General features: G+C 48.6%; 1 pseudogene; it reads left to right on the top strand.

The window, feature by feature from the left end:
• The first annotated feature begins 5,483 nt into the window (after positions 1-5,483).
• On the top strand, positions 5,484-6,376 carry LOC129480129 (heterogeneous nuclear ribonucleoprotein A1-like; annotated as a pseudogene).
• Positions 6,377-10,680: the final 4,304 nt, after the last annotated feature.

Genomic DNA, 10,680 nt, shown 5'->3' with positions numbered 1-10,680 from the left:
AGAAAAAAGAATTTCCTAATAAGTACTATCAGAAATGACAAAGATATTACAATTCATCTTCATTTGCAGATGAAGATACCGCAGCTTAGTCAGCAGACTAAGTCACCTAAATGCTCTACCAGAAGCAGAATTTGTACTCAGGAATGTCCAACTGCAAAGTCCATGTGCTTGAACAGTATCGCATACTGATACATGCAGAAATACAAAAGATCCTCAGAAAATACTGTGAGTAATTCTATGCACACAAATTAGAAAATCTAGAGGAAATGGATAAATTCCTGGGAACATACAATCTCCCAAGATTGAATCAGGAAGAGACTGATAACCTGACTAGACCAATATCAAGCTCTGAAATTAAACCAATAATAAAAAACCTACAACAACAATGACAACAAAAAGCCCTGGACTAGATGGATTCACAGCTAAATTCTATCAGACATACAAAGAACTGGTACCAAGCCTACTGATTAAACCTCTTTAGGTTCTGCTTTTTGTATTATTAAAATCTTCATTTTTGGTTTTCTAACAGTCTCTGATTCAACATTCGTTACCAATAAACAATCCAGGTAGCCTCACCCTGAGTGGCAGCCTGGCTGGTTGAGTTCTAAAAATGCCCAGGACCTCCAAGACTAGGTGAGATCTGAAGTAATGAAATGCCTCCGTTCACTAAAGGCCTGAAATTGTCCTGACTGCCCCAGTCCCACGGACCAAGAAGAGCCTTTCAAGCTGTGATCCCAATACTTGTGGCTGCTGTGAGAATAAGGAAAGCAGCCTAGGCCTCCAGTGGGAGGATCAGATGTTTGCCCTTCATACCTCAGAGAGCCTTCATCCAAGTAAGATGGGTGGTGAGGAGCTGTGGATGACAACATGAAGGATGAGGACTGATGCAGCAGCCATAATTAGATTATAGGTTTCCATGGGATGTGCCATGACTGCTTACAAATGGGGCCCAGCCATGGAATTGAGTTATCATCTAAGCTGATTCCTGAGGCACAGATCATCCTGTCCTCCACAACATGATTAAAGACTACATGATGCTCGGGAAGACCTCTGCAGCTGTGTGCTTGGAGGAATGTGTTTTTCCTGCTAAAGCATAAGAAAAAAGAGACCAGCAATTATTATCTTAGGCCTTGCAGCATCCTTTCTGGTCCCACAAGTTTGAGAAGGCAGGTGTGTGTGTGTGTGTGTGTGCATTTGTGTTTGTGTGTGTGCACGTCCACATGCATGCATGATCATACAATGGAAGTGGGTAGGCAAAAGTTGATTGCCTATATACCCTCCCCACAACCGGGTGTATAAGAGTGTTCTTTGAGAATGAGAAAGCAGGAAGGAGCACATCCCACACCTTAGCATTCATGTAGCCAATTAGCAAACTCCTGAGCTCCCATGACATGCTAGACCCTGGGCTCAGCAGTGGAGCTCAGACGTGTCCCAAACCGGGCGATGGAAGTGGTGGGAAGCAACCACTCATGGACAGCTTCCCATGTGCCAAGCGTGTGCCAGCATTGACATTATGCCATCTCTCACTCCTGCCCTCCATCACATTAGTGATTCTGCCATGAGTGACTTGTTCCTTTGGGTTCCTGTAAGTTCCTGTGGAAGGGTCTGGCCACAGCAGGGGAAAGAGCACCGAGGGAGCTTTTAGGAAACTCTGCTCCAGGTCAGCTGTGCAATGCTGAAAAAATGGCTCACCCTCTCTGGACCTGTTTCCTCTTTTGCACAATAAGACGGTGGTGTTCTCCAAGGTCCCCTTGAAAATCCGACTTATCCTTGGTCATCACTTTGCAGAGGGCAGGTCCTGTCCCCAAGCCCACCAGAGTGGAGCTGGGAAAAGTTCCATGGTGGAGAAAAGGCAGGGGACACAACTCTGAGAGTCATTCCTTTGAAGACTGAGCCCAGAAGGCTCGTTTTCTGGATTGCATGGGGCACCTTGGCTTTCTCTGCTGGAGCCACACACCCCTGGTGCGGTAGTTTCTGCCCTGCCCAGACTCTGGTCCCAGAAGGTTGACATAATGAGGAGAGAATGAGCTTGCTAGCTCTGCCATGACCAGCAGGTAGCCTTGGGCAAGTGCTTCACTTCCCTGAGCCTCACTTCCTCTGCTTCATCCCTTCTCAGAGACCACTCCGCATTTACCATCCTAAAGCCTGACCCGTCCTGACCACCATTATCCTCTCTCCATCCCCTGATTTTTCTCTTTAGGACAGTTACTGCATTCTCTATCTCTTGTTGTTTCGTAGGTGGAGGAGGTAGCTGCCTCCTCCCTACCTAGAACGTGAGCCTAGTAAAGGGATGGGCCTCACTTGTTTCAGGTTTGACCTCCAATGCCTGTCACATAGAAGCCCAACACCATTTCCAATGCCAGAAGTGACAGGACAACAGCAACAATAGCAATATTTCTGTACCATCCCCCTCACTTTCCAAAGAGAAGTAATTCCCAGCTTGGACCCTGCCTTGCTGGGAGGGGTGCCCAGGTGCGGCCTCTCTGTGACCTTGAACTCTGGCTCCAGCTTATGCCAGCGTGGCCTTTCCCCAGGGTAGGGAGCTGGCACCCTGGGCATTCCCCAGCCAGCATCCAGCCTTCTTGGGCAGGGCCTTTCCACACCATTCCTCCCAAATCCTCGCTGGCCCACCCTGGAACAAATGCAGGCGGAAGCTCACATCCCCACCTCTGCTGTTTCTGCTGGGTCCCCAAAGAGCTTTATGGCCAGTGCCTGCTCCTTTTAGGCCCCACAGTGGGGCACAGGGTGGGCCTCGGTTGGCCTTAATTTTCCATTCACCTGAGGAGTGGCTCGATCTCACTCACTCCCATTGCAGGTGGATGTCAGCCAAACTGGATGCATAAGGCTTTTGTGATTTAGGAATTGCAACAGGGGAGATAAAGCGCCTAGGAATGTCCTCGGTTGGAAAAAAGGAGCACCATCCTCACATTCTGTAACCTGAGCACTTTATCTCCTCTCTCCCCTTCCCTTCACTGATACAACAAAGGAGACTTCAGCACTAGTTTCCTCAGTCCTTCCGCAGGGCGGGCTTTCTCATGGCCTCAAAGTCATGGAGAAGAGTGTGCACGGGACACATCACTTTAAGCAAAGCCCATAGACCATATTTGAGAAAAGGAGTTAAATAAAGAGGCAGCCACCAACAAACCAGAGCCTCGTGGTCACTCGGGTCCCACAGACTCTAAAGGTCAAAGGGCCTCTGAGCATTTGAGAATCAGAGAGGGCAAGTAACTTGGCTGATATCACACAGCACGAAGGTGGCAGAGCCAGGATTCCACCTGCTGGCCTCCCAGATGTCTTTCCTGTTGGACCCTGCTTGCTGGCCACTCCTGGTGGGGTCACTCCACCATTAGTGTGTTCATCAAACTGACAGCTGTGGTCCAGATCCCCTGCCTCTGGTGTGCCCAGCACCTTAGCTGGCACCTCCCTCAGCAAACCCAGCCCTCGCCATCCTCCCAAGCATACTTCCCAGGGCTGTTTTGTCCATTACGGTTCCAGAATATAGGCCTTTGGGTTTTTTCAGGGCCTGTAAAAAGGTTTGAAACATGAAAAACACACTGGGAGTTCCAAAATTCTCAAGTAAAACTGTAGAAATGCCTTAGGAATTAAATATGTAATAAGATGTGAACACTTCATTACACGCCTACAATTAGTCACATGCCTACGATATGGGAATAACGTCAGGTCAGCTAGTGAACTGTTATATAGTAATTGCGCATCACTTATACAGATATACACAAAGTGCACTTACTGACTTGGATGTGTGTGTTTCGTTGTTTGAAGTGGCGTGGATGGAGGCTCCAAAAGATAAAAGAATGTAGGGGCAGTGACTCTTCAAATGGCCCTCACCCACCCCTTACCCTCAGCTCACCCACCATGAAGCTTCCTCCTCCAAAGAGGACACACCTCCTTTCCTAGAACATTCTTCAGTGCCACAGGCTGCTCAGTCAGCCCTGATTCTGGAGTCTCCAGTGAGCGAGGCCTGGGGTGGCCCCAGCGGGATGAGCCACACTCCCCACAGCATTCAGCCTGGATGTGGCACCAGCTGTACAAAGCAAGAGGCAGCTATTGGACACCTGCTTGCCACATGTTCTGTCTTATCCTCCCAGCAACACTGAGTGAGGGAGGGAGTGTTAACCCACCATTCACCAGGTTTACCAGAGCCGAAGCCCAGGCTCTCCCCACTGCACACTTTTAAAAGGGTCTTTCAGCTTCCCATTAAAGAGGTTTGTTCCTTTGTTCCTCCTCTCTTGTTCTTCCTAAGACATCACTGAAATTTAAGCTTGTAAATTTAAAATGGAGTAAATCTATAAGGGAAAAGCATTAAAAAAGAGAGAAAGATGGCTTACTAATGGATGAGAGTCCAACACATTTCTGTAAGACAAGGTTCATGAGCAGCTTAGCACTGTGGCTCCCACCTGTAATCCCAGCACTTTGGGAGGCTGAGGCAGGAGGATCGCTTGAAGACAGGAATTCAAGCCTGCAGTGAGTTACCGTCACACCACCCTACTCTAGCCTAGGCAACAAAGTGAGACCCCGTCTCTTAGAAAAGAAAAAAGAAAATTCACAAGAGGGTGTGGCAATATTAGACAGGCTAAGCCCCCAGGTGTACCCAGTGTAACCACAAGGGCCCTTCGGTGGAAGGGAGAAGCAGAAGAGGTCAGAGTGAAGCCACACCTGCTGTGACAATGGAGGAAGAAGGTGGCTGGCCAAGGAACGCCATCAGCCTCTAGAAGCTGGAAAAGGCAAGGAAACGGTATCTGCCCGGAGCCTCATGGGAGCACCGCCGCCTCATGGGAACACAGCTGCCCTGTGACACTGATTTTAGCCCCGTGAGACCCGTGCTGGGCTTCTGGCCTCCAGAACTGTAAGATTTGTGATGCTCTAAGCAAATCGTAAATTTGTGGAAACTTGTTACAGCAGCAACAGAAAACTAGCACAGGCAGCCTACGTGCTAATTCTCATCTTACCTGAGAATTCTCATCTTACCCTGAGGTGAGGTGTACAATACACCCAGTGTTAGTTGGAAAGCTGAAACAATTCTCTAATGTGAATACTGAAATCGTCAGGTCAGGGTAACTGTGACAGTCTGGGAGCAATGGAGGCTTCAGTGAGCAGGACCAGCTGCCTTTCTCACTACCACAGCTTGATCTCTCTCACAACTTCCTCTCCACCTCCACTGACCTCTGGGTTGGTTTTCTCCTGCATGATCTTTCCACATGTCAGGGGCCTGGAGGCCCCCTACAAGAGCCGATTTTACATTTCCTTCCTAGAGGTAATCCCAGAACAAAAGAGAGCAGTTTTATTTTTTTTCAAGAGAATTAAATTGTTTATTGATTACACATGATAATGGATGATAAACAAGCTTCATTCACATCTATAATTTTATCTGGTACCATTATTCAATTAGATATATTGCATAGGATGTGCCAACAATTACTTTTATAACCAATAATTCCATGATTTTGCTTGAGTAATCCCTTTTAATGGTGATTGAAATCATGACTGACCGAGGCAGTGGCAAGAAAAGGGGCTTTGACTTTGTAACATTTGACGACCATGACTCCGTCGATAAGATTGTCATTCAGTAATACCATACTGTGAATGATCACAACTGTGTGATAAGATTGTCATTCAGTAATACCATACTGCGAATGACCACAACTGTGAAGTTAGGAAAGCCCTGTCAAAGCAAGAGATGGCTAGTGCTTCATCCAGCCAAAGAGGTCGAAGTGGTTCTGGAAACTTTGGTGGTGGTCGTGGAGGTGGTTTCGGTGGGAATGACAACTTTGGTGGTGGAGGAAACTTCAGTGGTCGTGGTGGCTTTGGTGGCAGCCGTGGCGGTGGTGGATATGGTGGCAGTGGGGATGGCTATAATGGATTTGGTAATGATGGAAGCAGTTTTGGAGGTAGTGGAAGCTACAATGATTTTGGCAATTACAACAATGAGTCTTCAAATTTTGGACCCATGAAGGGAGGAAATTTTGGAGGCAGAAGCTCTGGCCCCTATGGTGGTAGAGGCCAATACTTTGCAAAAGCACGAAACCAAGGTGGCTATGGTGGTTCCAGCAGCAGCAGTAGCTATGGCAGTGGCAGATTTTAATTAGGAAACAAAGCTTAGCAGGAGAAGAGAGCCAGAGAAGTGACAGGGAAGCTACAGGTTACAACAGATTTGTGAACTCAGCCAAGCATAGTCGTGGCAGGGCCTAGCTGCTACAAAGAAGGCATGTTTTAGACAAACACTCATGTGTATGGGCAAAAAACTCGAGGACTGTATTTGTGACTAATTGTATAACAGGTTATTTTAGTTTCTGTTCTGTGGAAAGTGTAAAGCATTCCAACAAAGGGTTTTAATGTAGATTTTTTTTTTGCACCCATGCTGTTGATTGCTAAATGCAATAATAGTCTTATTGTGACGCTGAATAAATGTCTTTTTTTTAAAATGTGCTGTGTAAAGTTAGTCTACTCTGAAGCCATCTTGTTAAATTTCCCCAACAGTGTGAAGTTAGAATTCCTTTAGGGTGATGCCAGGTTCTATTTGGAATTTATATACAACCTGCTTGGGTGGAGAAGCCATTGTCTTCGGAAACCTTTGGTGTAGTTGAACTGATAGTTACTGCTGTGGCCTGAAGAGAGCAGTTTTAGTAGTGAAAGTCCTGGAGGATTCTTAGTGGTCAGGATTGGGGAGCATGCCTGCATCCCACAGTGGCCAGGGCCCAGGACACATGCCTGGCCCTGTGACTGGCTGGTCATGGGCACAGGCCCCCGAGAGGGAGGGGAGAGTCCTTTCAGAAGAAGGGGAGGGTATGGGAACAGACCCAACCTGGCCGCCCCAGACTGTTACCCTCCCTGAGGTGGATGGAATGCAGAATCAAAGTACAATTATATGGTTTAAAGTTTTAAAAGTAAATAACAGAAAACTAAAAATAATTATGCCAAAATGATAAAACTTTGGAAGGATGAAGGGAGGAAGCAGAGGTGCATAATGAGGCCATTTCTTATGCTCCATCACAGGAGGTAGATAAATTTTCTCTCGATGAATAAGAAAATAAGGGTGCCTATACATGCTACTAAGCATTGTGGAGGCACCCACCAGAAGTACTAAGAATGGAAATGTTTACAAGAAGTTGCCTCTGGAGAGTGAGGCCAGGACTGGGGAGGGGAGCGGATAGAAACTGTTTTCTCTCACCATAAACCCTTCTCTCATATTTGATTTGTTCCTATCTGTTTGTTTTACATTGATCACAAGATGTGCTGTGAGAGTGAAAGATTTTTAAATATTTAGATGGATGTCCTGAGCTTTGATATGAAATGCTGATCTGATCAATATCTAATATTATAACTCCACTTGGGATAAAATTTTAGGGTCATGGGGAAAAAAACATAATTTGGAATCATCTTCATTCATATGCAAGTTATGCTTTTTAAGGAAACTCCTTGATTCTCATCTGCTGTGCTGAATCTTTAGGAGTTTAACCTGCTATGTCACATGTTTCAATAAAAGAGAGATGTTCCCAGCCTGTTAAACAGCAAACTTGCCTGCTTAAGTCAAAAAGCAATTACGAATAAATGAACTCTCATCGTCACCCTCTCTCCAGAAGAGAGTAAGGCACATTCATTCTCACAAGAAGACCTGGCCTCGCCCCGTTTCTCTGTTTCCCAGGCATATGGCTCATCTGCGTCCAGTGTATGTTTGGCAGGGACACTGGACATGTCCCACTCGTCTCCTGCCTCTTGCCCCTGCCAGTCTGGCCTGAAGCCCTGGGCCTGAGGGGAGGACTGGGAGGCATCAGAGAGAGCCGCTGGCCAGGATCTGATTTGCGTTTGCATCTCTGGGGTCTGGGTTGGAGCCCAGACTCTTTCCCTAGATCCCAACTCTGCTTGCCCAGAAGTCTTGGCCTGGGTTCCTGGTTCCCAAGTTTCCTACCAACTCAGAGGTCACAGCCACCCAAAGCCCCAAGGCTAGGAAGCTCACTAAGGCCACCTGCTCCCATCCACATCCATCTCTTACGTTCACATCCTGTCTTTAACAGCCCTGGTCTTTCAGACGGCCAGGAGCACCATCCCTCCTGGTGGCTGCACATCCCCAGACATCTCCAGGTAAGTCAACATTCACTGCCAGGCTTCCCTCCATTCCTGCAAGGGGCAGCACTAGGTCCAAGCTATGGGAGCCACTGAGGCAGAACTCAGCCTGCCCTGCCAGCAGAGGCCTCAGGCAGCCAGCTGTGGCCCTAGGATGCTGGTCTGCCATGACCCAGGCCTAGTGCTCAATGCAGAGTTACTCTTCGGGTCCCAGCTCCTTCATGCAGGGCTCCCGGGCCACATAGTCAAAGTCAGATTCCCCACCCTCCCCCAGGGATTCAGGTCATTGACTTACATCAAAGCTGGAAGCCATAAATCAGGAGCCTTCATTGGTCTCATTCCTGAACCCACCCCTGCAACCTTTGGTCATCGCCCCATAGGCCAGCCCTGGCCATCCACCCATCTCCCTGATGCTCCCTCCATCCTGCTCTGGGACTCCTCTCCTTCCTGCTCTTCCACCACTGATGACTCTGCCTCCTCGTCACTGTTCCGTTGGGAGGCCCATTTCAGAGCAAATGAGCCTTCTGTGTCATCAGCCTCTCTCTCCTCCCCTGGGGGCACACTCCTTTGCCCTAGATGGGGGCTTCTCACTCTCCCACTTCCAACTTGGCTAAGGACCCAGCAAGACAGGGAGCATCTTCCTCTTCCCCTTTGCCCTCCTCCCACATCCCATCATCTTTCGCTCTCTGGAGGTTGGGGGAAGGGGCAGGGTGGAACCATTTCCCCAGCTTCTCACTCCCAGGACCTCCCCTCCACGATCACCATCTCCCTCTCCTCCCTGAGGCTGGAGGCCTGGCCATGCCCATAGGGACAACATCTCCCCAGCTTGGCCTCAGTGCTCTGGGACCTCCCCAACTGCACAGCAGGCTCCCAGGCCAGGAATGCTTTTGTCTCAGCTCCCCTCTAGACTTGGGGAGCCCTCCGTGGAAAACCACAGTCGAAAAGTGGATTTAGCATCTGCATTGTTCAGAGTCATGGCAAGAAATGGCATTGAATGGTTCAAATGATGAGACTTTAATGGCAGTAGTCCTTACAGAAGTGTGGCCAGGTGAAGAGGATGAACAAGGGATGTTGAGAAGCACGAAGACAAACAACTCTAGGATGCTGTTACCCATGGGGCTAACAAGACAGAGAGGAATAGTGTTGCCAGAGCCAGTAGGAGCTGGAGATGTGGAGAAGGGGCTTCCAGCAGGAGCTGATGTCTTGGAGAGACACAGCCTTGGGCAGGGGCAGTGGGGACGGGGTGGAGGGATACCCTGGCCACTCTCCCTCTCTTCCTATACTTTTGCCTTCCAGCTAGAGTCTCCCACTGGCTAATTCCAACCTCTGCCCAGTCAGTAAGAAAGCTCAAGAGGCAGCTTAAAGAAGTCAGGTTCCCGGGGTAGCAGGACACATGGCTGTGGGGGTGGGGACGGAGAGTGGGCAAACACCCTGAAACTAAAAGGAGAGTAGCAGTGCAGAATCCAGGGCCACTGAAAACAGTTCCCAGAGTCGAACTCCTTCATTTTGCAAATGGAGAAGCCAAGGCTGGAAAAGGTTAGTGATTTTCCTGAGTCACACAAAGTTCTTGTCCCGGCTAAGCCCAGACCCCAGATCCCCATTCCGCTTGCTGCCTGTCACACAACAAAGGCCTTGACACCAACATTCCCTTCTGTGGAGTCTCTTGTAGCATTTATGCACTAAAAATCATTTTTAAAACATTTTAATAGGGTATATTGCTTTGAATCCCTTCCCCAACAGGAAATATGCTGGCTGGCAGAAGGCTCAGCAGCTGACCTTGAACTCCCTTGACCCCCCAACATCCAAGCTGAGATTTTCCATCCAACAGTATTGCCAGAGCCCAAGCTGAATGGAGGAGGCTGGAATTAAACAGTAATTGCCCCTTCCAGTTATCGTTCTGTAGCCAGCAGCTAGATGAATATTCGGAAAAGATCGGAGGAGAAATCTAATTGAATTCAAACATAATAAATTGAAGCCAACTCACTGGATTTATGGTCATGTCTTCTGGCATCTTTTAATTTTACATCACACTCATTTGGAGGCAATCAAATTAGGGCGCTCATAAGCGGCCGAGGGAGGGGAGGCTGGAGCCACACTCGCTGCGGTAATGAGATCTCTGCAGTGGGATGATTCAGAAGTCGGTTGCCGGGGAGGCTGCAAGGGCACAGTGGTCACTGCCTCCTTTCAGGAAAGTTGTTGGGAGGAGCAGGAGGTTGATTGTAGGAGGGAGCAAGGGTGGAGTCCAGCCCGGCTACTCACCGGGTAACTGTGGCCTTCACCGCCCACAGTGTCAGACTCCTCCTCGGTGGGATAGCGGCAGTGCCTGCCTCCGAAAGCTAAACGAGTAGGAAATGAGACAAGAGGTAGAAACCATGTCTTCCTCCAGCCCTGAGAGTTTGATAACCTCTGCCCTCTCATCCCATTATGGCCCCATGGACAAAGCTCCTTGGCCCCGGATTCTCACCCATGGACCTCTGGCTCGTACTTGTGAGAAACAAACTTACCCGTCCAAACCCAAAGAATGGACTCAGAGACCAGGAGAACAGCGAAAGTGAAACTTTTAATGATGATCTTGCAAGATCGGGTGTCTGAGGGACAAGC

This window comes from Symphalangus syndactylus, chromosome 4 (assembly GCF_028878055.3).
Source record: "Symphalangus syndactylus isolate Jambi chromosome 4, NHGRI_mSymSyn1-v2.1_pri, whole genome shotgun sequence".
Taxonomy (NCBI): domain Eukaryota; kingdom Metazoa; phylum Chordata; class Mammalia; order Primates; family Hylobatidae; genus Symphalangus; species Symphalangus syndactylus.
The sequence above is the reverse complement of the archived record's forward strand: the minus strand, read 5'-3'. Positions and strand labels throughout refer to the sequence as shown.